General features: G+C 47.2%; 1 protein-coding gene across 1 annotated transcript in view; it reads left to right on the top strand.

Annotated features, from left to right (window-relative positions):
- The first annotated feature begins 1916 nt into the window (after nucleotides 1-1916).
- The window catches only part of LOXL2 (lysyl oxidase like 2), a 100578-nt gene continuing 83492 nt past the window's right edge, over nucleotides 1917-19002 (top strand). The window contains exon 1 of the mRNA XM_029202472.1: nucleotides 1917-2185. The gene's annotated coding sequence lies outside the window, so the exon portion shown is untranslated. The remainder of the gene's footprint in view (nucleotides 2186-19002) is intronic.

A 19002-nucleotide genomic window follows, 5' to 3' on the forward strand; every position in this document is an offset into this window, starting at 1 on the left:
ATATGATGAAAGAAATAGTCCAAAATGTTAAACGTTTCTCTGTGGGTGAGAGGACACCAGGGTGAAAGTTTTTTTCATTATACTTTCTCATATTTTCTGAATGTTCCACAAGGAGTTTGCATTATTTTCATAATCAGGCCAAACAGCGTTTATAAAGTGTTTCATTTTATACCTTATTGGTTAATTCTTTACAGGAAGGGTAGGATTCGAAGACGAGGGATCAGAGAAAGTGGGGGGGGGGAAGAGGAGAGAGCTCAGTTCCACTGGTATTTATTGAGCATCTACTGTGTACAGGCACTGTGTAGGGTGCTCACTGCGATAGCTAAGTGAGATCTCAAAGAACTAGGTGTTGCTGAGCAGACAGGCAAGGGAATGGCGTGTGCAAAGGCCCTGGGGTGTGAAACAGTCATGGAGAACAGTTAGTAAGGTCTATGGGGGTGAGGGGAGAGTGTGGCTGGGAGATGGGCAGGCTGGAAATGCCCTTGAGGGGGGCCCTGTCAGCTGTATCAAGTGGTTCAGGCCGCATCCTGAGGGCCCTGGAGTTACTTTGAGCTTTTATTTTCAGTTGAAATTTTTATTGAGGTAACTGTAGATTCACATGTCATTGTAAATACTAATACAGAGAGAGCCCTCATTCACTTTGCACAGTTTCCCACAACATTTTGCAAAACTCTAGGACAATATCACAAGGAGACATTGATGCAATCCTCTGATCTTATTCAGATTTCCTCAGTTTTACTTTGTGTGTGTGTAGTGTGAGTGTGCTTGTGTATATTAAGTTCTATACAATTGTACCACCTGTGTAGCTTCTTATATCCACCATCACAGTCAAGATACTGAACAGTTCCACACCAACCCGGGATCCCTCCTGTTGCCCTTTTAGAATCACACTCATCTCCCTCCTGGCCCTTCCCTCCACTGCCCACCAGACGAGGGGACTGATTCAGTGTGGACGGTAGGGAAGAGGGCTGAAGAGGGGTCCCAGGGGTTGGGGTGCCAAGTTTGGGGCTCGCTAGGTTAGCTGTGGCTATGGGAATGTCCTAGAGACCAATGGATTTACAAGCCCACGGATTTGGAGACAAGTCTGAGCTGGAGGCTGAGACTGGGAGTCCCCACCTATCAGGGCTGGAGCTGCTGGTTTGTTGGAAGGGAGCAGAGTGGGAGGAGGGCACTGAGGATGGACCCCGAGGAGGATCACCATCCTGCCCAGCCAAACCTTGCTCTTGCTTAGGAAGCCCTGGGAATCTCCTTAGAGGGCTCCCCCACCCCGCATGACCCCGTCACTTTGCCTCCAGTGTGAGCCTCAGAGCCATGCATGGAATGTCCTTCTGCATGACATGCACCCTTAGCTGTATCGGGTTCAGGCCCCTGATCGCAGGGCTTGCTAACCCTGGCCCTGCCAGGTGGGGAAGGACCTTAGAGGTCACTGAATCCAAAGCCTTTAATTTACAAAGGAGAAAACGGATTCTCAGAGGAGAGAGAGGCTCGATCTGCTGGAAGAAAGGGGGCTGTTTGTAGTCACCTCCGGAAAATGCTTTGCCCGTAAAGGAGAAACCCAGGAGAGGTAGATGAAAGTATCTGAACTCTTTCCGTCATCAGTTTTTATTGAGCGTCTACTATGTGCCAGTCAGTGCTGGGCTTTCTGGATACGGAGATGGGTTAGGCACGAACCCTATTGCTGGTGGATAAGAACACCGAAGGGTTAAATTCCGGGAGCTCGGCGGTGGGGCGGGATGGGGGGTGGGGGCGTGTAGAGGAATCTCCCAGAGGAAAAGCCCTCTCCCTAGCTTCTCAGGCTCCGGAAACCTGGGCGAGAAAAGCCTGGGAAGGGCTGAGCCGCTGGCACGCAGCCTCCCCCGCACAGCCCCTCTGGCCAGGGGAACTGCTGCTCTCGAATTACAACAAAAGGGGCAGGAGGCCGCGCCTGCTGCGGTGGCCGCCTTCAGGGAAGGGGGTGGGTCCGGGGAGGGGTTTGCGGTCCGACACTGGTTAAAAGTACCGGGAAAAGGGTTGGAGAGCGACACCAACCCGCGGCTTCCTAAGCTTGGAGGTCGGTTTCTCCAACGGCCGGAGAAGTCGGCTCGCCCCCTCTGCTCGGGAAAGGGGCTCCGCGGCGACGGGCGCAGAGAGGGGCCGTCGTGGAGAGCCTGGCCCCAGCCGAACGAGTGCGCACCCCTGCTGACAAGTAAGAGCGCTGCCTGCGCCTCCCTCTCCCCACGGCGGTTCGCGGGAAAGCGGGGGTCCCGGTGGGGTCTCCAGGCGCCGCTCCCCGCGGGCCGCCCCTCAGCAGTGCTTGGGGTTCCCGGGAGCTGAGAGGCGGCACACAGAGAGAAGGCTCCTTGCTCGGAGACGCGAGGACGTGCAGGCTAACGGGTCCCGCTCCCGACTCGGGCGGACCCACTCAGCCCCACCTCGCCTGAATCCGGAGAGCTCACGCAGCAGGGGCGCCCCCGGGAGCTGGGCGCTCGGTTCCTGGCTCGCCCGGGGCGCCTGCGACTAGACAGGACAGAGTCAGACGAGACCCGGTGCGTGCTAGGTGCCTAGGAGGGTGCACCGTGGAGCCACGGACACCGGGGGCTGCGCTGGTGCCAGGAGTTCTGGCTTTTGAGGATGCGGAGCGCGCGGGGGACGGGGGCGCACTGGGGTGTCTCCGGAGCTGTGGCTTTGGGGATGTGGAGCGCACGGGGCTGGGGGGTGGGGGTGGGGAGTGAGGGCTAGTGAACGAAGGAAAGCCCTGAGTCCGGTGGACGGAGAGGCGCGGTCCGCACCTCAGGTATTCACTCCTGGCTGGTCAGGGTACCAGGAAACCTCTCCCGCCAATTATCAAGGGGAGGCCCTGGAGTAGGAAAGAGCCAGCACAAGCTAACCCATGGATGGTCTACGCAGGATCGCCCCGGGGCTAATCCTGGTCTTAACGCTGATACTCCTGCCCTCAGTGCCCGCAACTTTTACGCAGGCGCTTTGAACACCGCGCTTCCGCCGCCCCCGCCCCCCACAACCCGCCGCCCAGCCAACCCCCTATCTGGAGCCCTCTGGAGTAGCTGCCTGCCAGAGGTGTCGCTGTAAATCAGCACCGGAATAGAAATGATTGGAAGAAACAGGCGAGATTCCTACTTCGTCATCCCTCACCCAGTCCCGGGAAAGACCACCAAAAATCAGCGAGGGTGGGGCGAGGGGATGCGGCGAAACACCACTGGGGAGGGGACTGAACTTCTCCTGGCTAGGAAACCTCGAGTCCTCATGAGAGGAGAGAGAGGAATGAAAGTCAGAAACATGCCCCAAATTAATTTCGTCCCCTGAAGTCTTGGAACTGCGGAGATCTTCAAATCAGTCCAAGGGATTCTTTTTGCGGAAAGGGAAAAGTGCTGAAGTGGAGACTCGAATCCGTGTCCCCTCCTCCAGGCCCCGCTCCTACCCCGCCGCTAGCCTGTCTTTCCCTGACCCCCAAAAGGCCGTTCGTCACCCTTGGTGGAATTATTTCGTTATTTTTGGTGTATTGTGTACTTAAAGGTCGGGGATGGGGCTTAGGACGGAGTCGAAGTGCTCATTTCCCTGGTCAGTTCCCAGATGAACGACTGACACTGGACTCTCCCTTAGCTAAATTATTCATCTCTCGCCCCCCCCCCGCCTTTGTCCTGTTCCCCTTCCTGGTCCCTAGTATCTGTCCCTGGAGTGAGCGTCAAACCCATGTGTGTGCCTCTCCGTGACTTTGTGCTAAAAAGTGATTTGGTCTAAGGCCACTTAGCCATTAAGTGGCAAAGTTGAATAGGAAACTTAAGCCTGAAGACAAAGCATCCACTTGATGTTACAGGTTGGCTGACATTTTGGTGCATGGCAGACGGGAGAGGCTACGAAAATGTTTTCATCTATCTCCTTTACAGCTGGGCTCCTTGCCTGGCCTCTCCTGGCCTTTTCCCAAATTCTTGTCCTCTGACCCCTGGCTGACCAGTGTACAAGGGGCCTTGTGAATGAGGCAGATTTTCTGAGCTTCTGGTGGTGACCATTAGTGAAGCTTTCTAGTGTCCTAGAAAATTCTACACTGTTTATTTAAACATCATTTTTTTATTCGGAAAAATTTCAAATATAAACAATAGTAGGGAGAAGGCCCCCATATACTTCTCACTCAGCTTCAACAGTTATTGACATTTTGCCACACTTGTTTCATCTACCCCTTTCTTATTTCTTTTTCAGGGAAGTATTTTAAAGCAAATCCGAGACATAAAATCATTTCATTCTTACATATTTCAGCGTGACCTCTAAAAATATTAAATAACCATTATGCCATTAATATACTTAAGAAAATTAACAATCATTCTTTGGTATCATCTAATACCTAGTCCAAAAAAATTCAAATTTTTTCCCCCAATTTTGCACCAAATGTCTTTTTACAGTTCACCGGAGTTCTGTTGATTTGTATAATTTATGTTCATTGTATGTTATTCTTTGCAAACCACTTTTCTGTCCACAATGTTATTTGATTCTTACAACTTCCCACTAAAGAGCGAGGTGGGTTTTGTTGAATTCACGCTATAGTTGAGTAAACTGGCCAACAGATAAGCTGTCCAGATGGCACAGTTGGTGACTGGCCTAGCCAGGACTTGACCCAGCATCCTTAGTCCTGGGCAGTGGTGGTTCTGTTTCTCAGCGCTGCTCAAGGAACATAAGTTGTGCTCTGACGCGTTCATCCTGGCTCTGGCTTCATCCTGGGCTTACCACTTCCTATACACCTGCTATCAGAAATCCCAGTGTAGATACTGAGTACTTGGCCATTTGGTGTAGGAGGTAAATCAGCTGCAAAGTCAGGAAGCCTGGGCTTATTTCCCAGCTTCTTGTAAAACTGTAGGAAAGCAACTCACCTCTCGAGAACTCAGGGTGGCCCTCTCTGAGGTAGGAGCCATCATCCTTCTCCATTCTCTGGCTCCTAGTTCTGAAAGTAGGGTGAGCGAAATGACTGGAGTTGGAATTCCTGGAAGAGACAAAGGGCTCAGAAAGAAATCTCACTGAGAACAATTACCCCTCACTGATCATTGCCCAAGTATTCTGGCAGCTGGCATCTTTAGTTGGAGGCAGCTAAAAATCTATGGCAGGGGAGGGGCTCTCCTCTGAGGTTCTTCATTTACGGACAACTTTGTTTATTCTGCCGTTGTCTGATGGGGCTATAGGACACCAGAACTTTTTACTTTTAGCATTTTTACTGCTTGTGTTTATTTGCTTTGGAAAGGGGTGATAACGAAGTCATTTTTACATCTTATTAATGAGACTCATGAATTGGAATTCTCCTTTCTTGGCTGGCTGTGTGGGAAAAAGGAATCTCTTATTTCTTGATGCCTAGATTTTCTGCTCTCACGTTCATTGCCCTGAAATAGACATCGAATGAACAGACCTTCCACAGAACAGCCAGTTAGGGAGAGAGAAACTGGTTGCTCCAAACCCATGATTCAACCGTAGGAGCTCCAAAGGGACAAAGCATTACCCTTTAACCACACCACCCTCTGGCATCCATGAATTTTCTTCCCCCTCAGCTAACAGGCTGTCTCCATGGGGGTAGAATTTCTAGGTGATTCCATGTCTGCATCTGCTGTGGCTTTCTTCCTTTTACAGTTTTGGGAGCTTTAGGAGGTATAGTTTCCCTCTCCTGGGGTTGCCTGGGTTCAGAAGGACAGCTTGTAATGACTATTGTTCATTTCCCTCTGGAGAAGGTCACTGTGGTCAGTCTGCATGTCAGTGTCACACCGTCCCTCCTGTACTCCAGACCGGGGGGCCACAAGACCTCAGATGAAGTAGCCACAGCCTGTCCTGCTCCAGATCCATAGAACCAGCAGGACTGGCAATCGTGGGCCAGCAAAAGGAAAGCCAACTTGATGCCCAGAGAGACAGATCCGCAGCAATGCACTCCTTACCTCCTAAGTCTCTGCCCTGTCTAGGTCGAAGCGAGTCTTCAGACCTTCTCATCCTAGTCATTCGAGCTGTCCTCCTGCAGGAAGTGTGTGTGACCCGCCAGGAGCACAGCCCAGCCAGGTGTGCTGGCCCATCTTCCCCCACCACCAGCATCAGAGATGTCTTTAGGCACCAGAACCAGCCTTTCAGAATAGGCACTTGCTCGAGGGTGATAAAGCATGATGGTGACAGTTCGGATAAGATGTCCATCCAGAGTTTTAAAAACCCTTTTGCACTTCCTTTGGCAGAAAGAGTATACCCAGATAAGTGTGTGTGGTACATGTGGGTGTAGAGTGAGAACGAGGTCAGCAGATGAGAAGGATGTGATTTGGATCACAGTTAACAAGTTCTCCTTGCCCAAGGCTTTTTGATCCCTTCACTTGAAACACCTGTAGTATTATAATATTGTACACGAATGATGATACATTTTCTTTTTAGTTTTTTCGTGTCGGAGCTTGATAGACAAGCAGACACAGCTGCACCCAGGGCTGTCCCGTGGCAATCGTTCCCATATGTCTTTTCTGATGCGTCGCCAACATGATGCTAAGAGCATCTTCTGAAAACATAATGCCACTTTCCTGTACAGCATATGCCTTATGAGAAGGTAACTTTTGTCGACGACTTGTGAACAGCTCTCATTTGCTCCGTTTCTTTGTTCTTCTTGAACTTGGGTCCATGAACACCCCCCACCTCCAGCCTTGTCCCTGGGGCGCTACGGATGTCCCGAGATAAACACAGCACAGCTTTCCAGAGCGCCTGCATGACTCATGACCTAGTAAGGTGGATAGTTTTCTAAACACAAATATAAAACTCTTCTAAAACAAACACAAATATAAATTTGAGTAAAGTACCTTTTTAAAGTACCCCTCTCCCCAGAATAACAGACGTAAGTAAAATGGCACCAAGCCTAAGTATACGACACTGGATGAACTTTCATTTCGTTTTATTGTGGTGAACTATACATAACATAACACTCACCGTTTTAACCATTTTTAAGTGCACAGTTCCGTGGTGTTACATACATTCACATTGTGCAACCGTCACCACCGTCTGTTCCAGGATTTTTTCATCTTCCAAAAATGAAACTCTGCACCCACTAAACACTGACCCTCCATTCTCCCACCACCTTGGCAAGCCCCATTCTACTTTCTGTCTCTATGATTTTGATAACTCTAAATACCTCATATAAATGGAATCATACACTGTCTTTTTGTGACTCGCTTATTGCACTTAACATAGCGTCTATCAACTTTGTCTGTGTTGTAGCATGTGCCCGAATTTCCTTCCTTTTAAGGCTGAATGATATCCCATTGTGTGTATGTACCACATTTTGTTTATTCGTTCATCTGTCCACTTGGGTTGCTTCCACTTTTGGCTATCAGAAATACGCTGCCATGAATGTAGATGTACAAATACCTGTTCTGGATGAACGTTTACAAGATGAACGTACCCTTGTAACAAGCACCTAGATCAAGAATAGGACATTACCCAGAGGGCACGGAATTAAAGGCAAAGCAGGAGATTCCAAATACATTTCATGCCTGCATGGGGCTGCTTCCAGTACACCTCAGGGTCTTGGGAGTGGATGTTCCTTTTGTCTACCGTGAGATGGTTTAGAAGAGATTTTTGAAAAACACAATTTATAATCTGAGAGGCAGCAGGATTAGTTGTGAGATTTAAGCAACCTCTTTCCTTAAAATGTTTAGGGAAGATAATACAGCATATTTGGGATTTGCAGTTGCAGCTATATTAGGACATCACCGCTAAGTATTATTCTTCCAGGCTCTCCCTGGGCTGAAGAGGTTTGCATCTACCTGGAGAACTCCTACTCTTTTGTCAGCTTCTGCTGGATCATGAGTTTCTTTCTTTTTTTCTTTTTTTTTCTTTTGGCCTTGCCACACGGCTTGTGGGATCTCAGTTCCCCGACTAGGGATTGAACCCGGGCCACGGCAGTGAAAGCCTGGAATCCTAACCACTAAGCCACCAGGGAACTCCCTGGATCACAACTTTCAAGCCATGAGTGAAAACTTCTGTGGCCACGTCCTGCCTTCCTGCTCTCCTTTCCTTCCTTCCTCCTTCCCTTCCCACCTGGTGCTCTCTCTTAACTAAAATGATTTATGAGTGACTTTCTAGTTGCCAGACGCTCTGCCAGTCTCTGTAAGAGACAAAAATGAGTAAGACATGATATTTGACATGTGCATTTAAAACTAAATCATCAGTCAAGAATGATATTCTGATGCCTGGCAACCAACTCCATGGTGCCTACCTGGTGCCAACAGCAGCCTCAGAGCAGAGCCAAAGAATGTGCTGTGGAGTTTGGGCTTCTTGCAACACACAAAGTGGGGAAGACAGCCTGTCAGGTGATCTGGAATTGCTCCAGCGTGCCCATAACCAAATTGTAAGAATAATTTTTAAAAAATTGTAAGCTGCCTTGAGTTCAGATGGTCTGTCTGAGAGCACTCAACTAAACGTGAGGTTTAGGGACCATTTTAATGATTTAAGAAGAAAAAACTAAAATTCAGATGTCCATGAAATGCCATGAGTTCTCTTATCCTTTTCACTGTTAATTTTCTTAAATTGATATTCCCCAGGTGTTTTTTCTTCAGGAGGCTCTCAAAGCCACACCCACCTCCCCACCCCACTATCAACCCCCTATGTCATCTGTTATCCCAACGTCATGATGTTGCAACGTCATGGTACTCCAGCATCTTCTTTGCCTGGAGAGTTGCTAGTTTCCTAACTGGACTCTTTTCCCTTTGTCTTAACCCGTGGGAAGCCATCCTTTATCCAATAGGCACAGGGATCTTTCTAGACCAGAGGTTGGTAAACTTTTTCTCTAAGAGCCAGATAGCCAATATTTCAGACTTAATGGGTCCGTACGATCTTTGTCACAACTTGGCTGTTTTAGTGGGAAAGCAGCCATAGACAACAAGAAATGAGCATGGCTGCGTTCCAATAAAAGTTTATTTCTAAAAACTTCACAGATTTGGCCCAAGGGCTGTCGTTCACTGACTCCTGCTTTCAATCACAAATCTGCCCCCCTTGCCCTCCCACTTACCTATCGTCGCTCCACATCCCCAAAAGGAAAACTCAACATTTGTTGGCATGATATTCAAGTCTCCTCGTGGCCCTAAGCTTGCTTCTCCAAGCTCACCTCTTCCACCTCTCCTCACCCCACCCACTCTGCCAGCTCTTCCACTTTGCATCTTGCAACTCTGAACCCCACACGGGTCTCAGAACATCCTGTGTTATTTCAGACCTGCCTGGAATGATCTCCCTTCCCCACCAGCGACCTGTCAAACTCCTACTTCCCTTCGAAACCTGCCCAGGTGTCAACTCTCTAAATGTTCCTCATCTCTAATTGTAATCACTGCCTTCCCAGTTCTATTTCTGTACCTATTTCTGTACTCTTTTTGCATCTCTAAATATACTGTGAACTCCTAGAGGGCAGAACCCATGTCAGATTCATCTTTGAATTCCAGGGCCTAATACAATGCTTGCCATGTAACATGCTTAGTAAGTAGATACTACTAAACTGAAGTGTCAGTTAAATAGATTATTTTTTAATAGCTTAATTGAGATATAATTCACATACTATACAGTTCACCCATTTAAAGTGTTCAATTCAATGGATGTTGGTATATTCACAGATATATGCAACCATCACAGAGAAACCTGTATACTTTAGCCATTGCCTCTTCCTCCTCCCCTCCCCCTACTCCCACCACTAAACAGCCACTCATCTACTTTCTGTCTCTACATTGCCAATTCTGGATTTTTTTTTTTTTTTTTTTTTTTTTTTTGCGGTACACGGGCCTCTCACTGTTGTGGCCTCTCCCGTTGCGGAGCACAGGCTCCGGACGCGCACGCTCAGCGGCCATGGCTCACGGGCCCAGCCGCTCCGCGGCATGTGGGATCTTCCTGGACTGGGACACGAACCTGTGTCCCCTGCATCGGCAGGCAGACTCTCAACCACTGCGCCACCAGGGAAGCCCTGGATATTTTATATAAAGGAATTATGTGATATATGGTCTTTTTTGTCTCGCTTCTTTAATTCATATGGTGTTTTGAAGTGTCACCCATGCAGTGGCATGTATCCACACTGCATTCCTTTTTATGACCCGATAATATTCCATTGTGAGGATACACCACGTTTTGTTTATCTGTTCACTGTTGGTGGACATCTGGGTTGTTTCTACCTTTTGGTGTTAATGAACAGCACTGTTATGAATACTTGTGTACAAATTTCTGGTTGAACATTTGGTTTCAATCCGTTTGGGTATATAAGTAGGAGTGGAATTGCTGGATCATATGATAATACTTCGTTTAACAGTTTGAGGAACAGTCAAACTGTTTTCCACAGTGGCTGCACCATTTTATATTCCACCCAGCACTGTGTGAGGCTGCCGATTTCTCCACATCTTCACCAACACCTACTTTTCCCCACTTCAAAAAAAAAATTATAGCCATCCTAGTGTGTGTGAAGAGGTATCTCATTGTGGTTTTAATTTGCATTTCCCTAATGACTAATGATTTCAAGCACATTTTCATGCGCTTGTCAGTTATTTGTATGTCTTCTTTGGGGAAATGTCTATTCAAGTCCTATGCCCATTTTTAAATTGGACTTGCTTGTCTTTTGTTATTGAATTTTAAGGGTTTTTATATATCCTGGATACTAGACCTTTGTCAGATATACGATTTACAAATATTTTGTCCCATCTGTGGGTTGTCGTTTCACTTTCTTGATATTTTTTTTTTCTCGGTTCACATCACATTTACTCAACATTTATTCTGTGCTGGGCTCAGGGGATCCAGAGACGTATCTGCCCTCCAAGGGATTCACAGTCTTAGGAGAGAGACAGATATGCAAACAAAATAAAAAAAAATTGATCACTACACCCTTTCGCTACCCCCACTGCTGCTGCTCTAGTTCATGAAGCATCTTTTTTTTTTTTTTTTTAGGAAAAACAGCTTTGTTTCTATTTTAATAGCTAAAGAATAAATGGGTTCCATTTTGAGAAATGAATGATTGTTACATTTTTATTATTATTATTATTTTTTTAAACATCTTTATTGGTGTATAATTGCTTTACAATGGTGTGTTAGTTTCTGCTTTATAACAAAGTGAATCAGTTATACATATACATATGTTCCCATATGTCTTCCCTCTTGCGTCTCCCTCCCTCCCACTCTCCCTATCCCACCCCTCCAGGCTGTCACAAAGCACCGAGCTAATATCCCTGTGTCTTGCGGCTGCTTCCCCCTAGCTATCTACCTTACTACGTTTGTTAGCATGAAGCATCTTGATACTGTCCTTCGATGCACAAAATTTTGTAATTTTTATGAAGTCCAATATAGGTATTTTTCAAGTTGTTACCTATGCTTTTGGTGTCGTATCTTAGAAGCCATTGCCAAACCCAACGTCATGAATATTTACCGCTGTGTTTTATTCTGAGAGTTTTAAAATTTTAGCTTTTATATTTAAGTCTTTGGTCTATTTTGAATTAATTTTTGTAAATGGTGGGAGGTAAGGGTCCAACTTCTTTCTTTTACACGTGGCTATGCAGTTACTCCAGCATTATTTTTTGAAAAGACTCTTCTTTCCCCATTGAATGGTCTTGGTACCCTTGTCCAAATCAACTGATCGTAGATATATGAGTTTATTACTGGACTCTCACTTCTATTCCATTGATCTATATGCCTGTATCTTTGTGCCAGTATCACCCTGTCTTGATTACCATCGCTTTGTAGTACCTTTTGAAATCAGGAAGTGTGAGTCCTCCCACTTTGTTCTCCTTTCTCAGAATTGTCTTGGCTATTCTGGGTCCCTTACAATTCCGTATGAATTTTAGACTCAGCTTGTCAATTTCCGTGGAAAAGTCAGTTGGGATTCTGATAAGGGTTGTGATGAATCTGTAGATCAGTTTATCTTAACAATATTAAGTCTTCCAATCCATGAACACGGAATTTGAAAAATTTATTTAAATCCTCTTTAATTTCTTTCAACAATGTTTTATCATTCACTGAGTATAAATTTTGCATGTCTTTTGTTAAGTTTATTCCTAAGTATTTTATTCTTTTTGATGCTACTGTGAATGGCATTATTTTCTTAATTTAATTTTTGGATTGTTCTTTGAAGGTGTGTCCACACAGTTAATCTTTGTATATTGATCTGGCATCCTGTAACCTTGCTGAATTCTTTTATCAGTTCTAATAGTCTTTTAATATATTCCTTAGGATTTTTTATATATACATATGAGTAGATGCTTAAACACAGAGTTGAAGCTAGTGGATGTCATGATAAGGAAAGTGGAGGCACCCTGTAATTGCCAGTGGGAGCCTTGACGTGTTTGGAGATGCAATAAAGTATTAGAATCATTCTAGAAGGAGGTCCAGAAAAGGCTTGTGATCAGCACCAGTGACATGGGTCAGCTCCAAACGTAGCTGAGAAAGTCTGCCTCCTCAGTAAAAGCAAGAACTTGAAGCTCTCTGTGTATATGCCACTACTCTGTGGCTGTCAGTATCTTTTTTTAAAAATTTATTTATTTTTACTTTTGGCTGTGTTGGGTCTTCGTTGCTGCGCGCGGGCTTTCTCTAGTTGCAGCGAGCAGGGGCTACTCTTCGTTGCGGCGCATGGGCTTCTCATTGTGGTGGCTTCTCTTGTTGCGGAGCACAGGCTCTAGGCGCGCCAGCTTCAGTAGTTGTGGCACACGGGCTCAGCAGTTGTGGCACGCGGGCTCTAGAGCGCAGGCTCAGTAGTTGTGGCGCATGGGCTTAGTTGCTCCGCGGCATGTGGGATCTTCCCTGACCGGGGCTCGAACCCGTGTCCCCTGCATTGGCAGGCGGATTCTTAACCACTGCGCCACCAGGGAAGCCCCTGGATGTCAGTATCTTGACACAGTACCAGCATTGTGAGCTGAGCCTGGCCAGTTTTGGTGAGGTGGCAGTTGTTACCTGCTACTATCACTCACTGGGCTTCTGGAAGGGCTTCCAATGCTTCTATGGACAGCTGAATCCCAGATCATAGGCTCTTAACAAACTTTAGTACAGCACTCCTGCCCCCTCCCCTGGGTCACCAGACATTTCTAGACAAGCCAAAGATGTGGCCATGGCCTCTGTACCAGCTGCTCCTTCCTTCACTGGGCCCTGGGGTCTATTTCTCATTGAAGGGGCTCAGGCCTGTTGGTTCAGGTTGCATTGCTTGGAAGGGAGCTTGGCCTGGAAGCTTCTGGAGATACAGAAGGTGTCTAAAGCCATGGTTGAGTTCCTGCTGTGACTAGCGTTCCCTGAGGCATGAAGGAAGCTAAATAGGGAGGGCTTGGGGAGGATGTCACTTAAGAACTGAGCTCCTTGGCCGTTTTGAGGATACATCTCTTAGAACGGCTAGTTTGGGGAATTCCCTGGTGGCCCAGTGGTTAGGATTCTGTGCTTCCACTCTGTAGGTTCAATCCCTGGTTTGGGAACTAAGATCCCACAAGACATGCTGCGTAGCCAAAAAAAAAAAAAAAAAATTTAAAGAAAAGCTGGTTTGTACATTCCCTCCATCCCAGGACTCCCCCCACTTCCCCCCCCCCGTATGCTTCTCTTACCCCCAACTGTCTGAGCCCCTCTCTACCTCAGTGTCTGTGCCTGGACCAGCCCTCAACACCCCCTCTCCAGAGATTTGCATGCAGTGACCCCATCCCCAGCTACAGTTCCTCCCCTGGAAACAAGACAATGCAATGATTGGATTACTTGAAAAATTTGCACATCATTCTGTCCCCGAATTCTGTTCTCCTCCCCTGCCTGCCTTTTATGAATTTTAATATCACCTTCAAAGTGGCACAGAAATTTGGACCAATTTGGCTACTGCCTGTTAGCTCTGAGAAACAGTGTGTCTGAGACTGTGTATGTGTTGGGGGTCAGGGAGGGGTGGGAGGATGGTTAAAACCTGTTACCCAAATGCCGTGTTAAGAGTGGTCGATGGGTGGGAATTCCCTGATAGGCCAGTGGTTAGGACTCCAAGCTTCCATTGCAGGGGGCCTAGGGTTCGATCCCTGGTTGGGGATCCCACAAGACTCCTGGTGTGGCCAAAACAAAAAAAGAGTGGCTGAAGAGTGGTTGATGGGTTAAATGGCACTCCTCCTGGAAATTTTCCAGGTTGTTGTGGATTTTATAACTATAATAGTTACCACTCATTGAACACGGCTAAGCCAGTCACTGACTGTCCTGGGCACTTGATATATCTTATGGAATCCACCAAAACAGGGGTCCCCAACCCCTGGGCCACCGACTGGTACCTGTTAGGAACCAGGCTGCACAGCAGGAGGTGAGCGGCAGGCGAGTGAGAGAAGCTTCATCTGTATTTACAGCCGCTCCCTATCGCTCGCATTACCACCTGAGCTCCGCCTCCTGTCAGATCAGTGGTGGCATTAGATTCTCATAGGAGCACGAGCCCTACCATGAAAGGCACATGCGAGGGATCTAAGTTGCGTGCTCCTTATGAGAATCTAATGCCTGATGATCTGAGGTGGAGCTGAGGCAGTGATGCTAGAGCTGGGGAGCAGCCACAAATACACATTATCATTAGCAGAGAGGTCTGACTGCACAGAGACCATAATGAATCAGTTGCTTGCAGACTCACATCAAAACCCTATCAGTGAGTGGCAAGTGACAACGAGCTCAGGGCTCCCACTGGTTCTGCATTACGGTGAGTTGTAGAATTATTTCATTATATATTACAATGTAATAATAATAGGAATAAAGTGCACAATAAATGTAATGCGCTTGAATCCTCCTGAAATCATCCCCCCCACCTCTGGTCCATGGAGAAATTGTCTTCCACGAAACCGGTGCCTGGTGCCCAAAAGGTTGGGGACCGCTGACCTAAAACCCTAAGACCCTCTGTATTTGCAGAAGCCAGATTCGAACCTGGGACCACTCTCAGATGCCAGCACCATGTTCTTTCAATTACTATATGTTATCCTGTGGTCAAACCGTAGCTCCATTTTTTTAGGGCTTGGGGGGGTGGCTAATTTGAACCCGATGGGCATATCCGCCTCACTCTGCTGCCTCTGCCTTCAAGCAGTAGCACTGATTTTGGATTTCCCCTGCCCCTTCTTTATGGGCTACAAGCTATAGAGATAAGATGTGTCTCCTGGGGGCCCTGCGGACTTCCCTGGTGGTGTAGTGGTTAAGAATCTACCTGCCAACGCAGGGGACACGGGTTCGAGCCCTGGTCCGGGAAGATCCCACATGCCGCGGAGCAACGAAGCCTGTGCATCACAACTACTGAGCCCGTGCGGCACAACTACCGAAGCCCGCGTGCCTAGAGCCCGTGCTCCGCAACAAGAGAAGCCACCGCAATGAGAAGCCTGTGCACTGCAACAAAGAGTAGCCCCCGCTCGCCGCAACTAGAGAAAGCCCGCGTGCAGCAACGAAGACCCAACACAGCCAAAAATAAATTTCAAATAAATAAAATTTAAAAAAAAAGATGTGTCTCTTACAGACACTATATATTTATTTGGCTTTTGCTTTCCCATTCAATCTGAGAGTCTCTAGTGGCACATTTTAAAGTGTTTGAAATTGTACCTTCATCCTCCCCAGGAAACAGCCTGGTCAGAATGAGATTCCACCCAGAGGCAGCGATGGACTGTGGGGAACCCCAATCAGTCACAAAAAATTATGCCCGACAAAGGTCTCTTTCTGGAGGCTGAAAAAAATTCAGTTTTGTATGCCTACCTCTGACCATTTCACCATGCCCTGAACATTCCCACTCTGTGGCCAGAAATAGACAGGACCAAGGTGGAATCTTTGGCCAGGGGTCAAATGGACCAGCCCTGGCCAAGCGTGGTGTCAGAGTCTGCATTCTTGTCTGAGGTGGCTCAGAAGGGCCCCCTTGTCTCCACCCGCTTCCCTCATTCTCTGAGCACCAAACCCATCCACCCAAGACAGCCTTCCTCCACAAAGGAATGTGTTCCGTGTGCGGCCAGAAGCAGCATCCGACCACAGCTGGGGTAGCCTCTCCCGTGTGCTCTGGGCCGTGAATGAGGACCATTCATCACTCCTGCTGGTCGAGCAGGAATCCCCTGGCAGGCGGCAGGGGGCGGATCTGATGGAGGAGAGAGCCCCCATCCCTCCCCTGACCCCGTAGCTGAATGCTGACATCTGGCAGAGACATCAAGGGGACCATTCTGTCTGGGTGAAAGAATCCAGCTGAGTTCTACGCTCCACTGTCCTATGACACTAAGCAAGTGGCTTTTGCATCCAGGGCCCCTGCTCCTGGCTGGGGAGCCGCATGGTTGCTGATGCGATGTTTCTCATTTGGGTCAGCAGGCCAGTTACTGGGGGCTCCAGAGCACAAGATGTGGAGCAAGTGCTGGGCAGAAGGAATCATTTCCCTACCTACCAGGGCCCTCAGAAAGGGTGAGGCCAGTCACGCAAAGCTGGAGCCTGAGGGAGACCCGTTTTTGGAGGTTCTGTGCCCCAGACAGTCATGTTGGTGGGTGGATGGGAGGAGTTAAGGAGATCAGCTTTTGGTCAGAGCAGTGCTTTTTACTAAAAGCGCTAAATGCACAAGTAGTGTAGAATTTTTACAATGTGTTTTCCCCCCCTTATGCATGTCTTTGTTATTGACTAGGAAATAGTTGGTCATATTGGGCATTTTTTGACACTCGGGTGTCAGTGGTAAGAGGCCGAGGTCAGTCGTATTCTTTAAGAATGCGTTGGGGTAGTCCAAAGCCACTTGGCTTTTCAGAAAATATTGTTGCACTGGCAAGTTCTACAACACAGAATGCCTTTTCTCAGGTAGACGATGAAGTCATTAGAATGGGATTGTCTTTTGGGGGGAAGAGAAACATTTGAGTAGCCCCAAGGAAATCTTGAGACTGAGGGATTTTTTTGGAGTAGGCCTTTGATGTTCTTTCCCAAGCAGAATAATTCAACTGTCAAAAGAGCAGCTTAAGAAAAGGGCCCTGGGGACTTCCCTGGTGGCGCAGTGGTTAGGAATCCGCCTGCCAATGCAGGGGACATGGGTTCGAGCCTTGGTCCGGGAAGATCCCACATGCCGCGGAGCAACTAAGCCCATGTGCCACAACTACTGAGCCTGTGCTCTAGAGCCTGTGAGCCACAACTACTGAGCCCGTATGCCACAACTACCAAAGCCCACGTGCCTAGAGCCCGTGCTCCGCAACAAGAGAAGCCATCGCAATGGGAAGCCCGCACACCGCAACGAAGAGTAGCCCCCGCTCGCCGCAACTAGAGAAAGCCCGTGCGCAGCAACGAAGACCCAACGCAGCCAAAAATAAATAAGTAAATTTATTAAAAAAGAAAAGAAGGCAAAATATTAATAAAAAAGAAAAGGGCCCTGGAAATTCTAGTTATAGATTTCCTCCTTTTCATTTTGGAGCCCTGTTGGGTCAAAATTAAGTAAAGTATTTTCAAATAGTCATCCATTAACAGTACAATGTCATGCCTGGAATCATAGAAATCAGTGTTTCTACAGACTTATGGTCACCAAGGGGGAGAGGGGATGGGGGAAGGATGGAGTGGGAGTTTGGGGTTACTAGATGCCTATTACATATAGAGTGGATAAACAACAAGGTCCTACGGTATAGCACAGGGAACTATATTTAATATCTTGGGATAAACCATAATGGCAAATAATATAAAAAAGAATGTGTATGTGTGTGTATAACTGAGTCACTTTGCTATACAGCAGAAATTAACACAACATTGTAAGTCAACTATATTTCAATAAAATGTAAAAATCATTGTTTCTACAATATACTGGAAAGTTCCAGGGGTGACATATATTTTGGAGTTAAAGATGTCCTCCAGCAAATGAGGTTTATCAGACAATTGAAGGAGCACTGTTCATGATGAACTGAGAAACTTGAGCATGATACAGGCTTAGAACTCTTTCTCTCCCTCTGACCACACCCTCAGCCCCAACTCCCAGCAAGACCAAGAAAATTGACATCAGCCCTGCTTAAAAGTCTTACCTGCAGGCATCGCAGACTCCCTGGAGCCCACCCTCCCATGGAACTTGGCCCAATTTAGCACCTACATAGTTTACACAGCACATGTGAACACACTTTTTGATTTAGGTAACTAAACTTTTCTCCAATATCGTATATTCTTTGGAGCAAATGTCTGCCTCTAGTCTTCAAGTAAGTTCTTGCAAAAGCTAGATCCAGGAAGAACTGCCTAAGCTCATCCTCGGGAGTTCCCAGTTCCCCAAATAACACTTGGGGGAATCTGAAGTAGAAAATTAAATACAACCAGTTACATCATACAGCTTAGCATCAACCGGAGGTGTAGTTGGCACTTGAACAGCCTGACTCAAATCTACCAGGCAGCACCTGTTGGACCCCAAATATTTTACCTGATTTGGGGGGGGGACCACCTACTATGGTTCAGGGACTTAAGAAACATGATGTTTGATTTTTGAAAGAGTCCTGAAATGAAGGTGTTTCTTGTTTCTTCCTTTAAAAAGTTGCTTTTGAGTACGTATCGTTTCCATTTTATAGATGAAATACTGAGACTTAGAAAATCTAAGTGTGCCTGAGGTCACAGAGCTAAGAGGTGATAGAAGAGGGATCTGAACCTAGTTCTGTGTGACTCTAAACCACTGGGCCACGCTGCTTAGTGGCAGCGGGAGGCGATGGCACGGGCAGCCCGTTCTCTGTGGAGGATGAATGTGCAAGCTGTCTGAAGGGGACGCTGAATGTAGGGGGTGCTCGAGGCCCTTGGGGAAGGTGAGCTGATTCTGGCTGATGGTTTTCAGGAATGCCTGGGATTTAAGTCCTGGGGACGTGAAAGAATTCTTTCCCCATGTCTCCCAGACACCCCCTGGGTGTCACAGGGCTTCTTGTCAGCAAAGCTTACACTAGTATCAACTGTGTGAACTCGTATCCTTAAATGGATTGAATTGAACGTAAGAATGTCCTCAACTGCTTAGCCAAGAGCCCAGTGAGAACATATCGGGAGAGATAACTTACCACTTTCTGATAAGCCACGGTCACAGCTGATTCCTTCTAGCACTCTTATTCTTGTTAGCCAAATACTGAGGTCCTTGGGCATCTT

This window comes from Monodon monoceros, unplaced genomic scaffold (assembly GCF_005190385.1).
Source record: "Monodon monoceros isolate NGI ecotype Baffin Bay Population unplaced genomic scaffold, NGI_Narwhal_1 Super_Scaffold_5, whole genome shotgun sequence".
NCBI lineage: Eukaryota > Metazoa > Chordata > Mammalia > Artiodactyla > Monodontidae > Monodon > Monodon monoceros.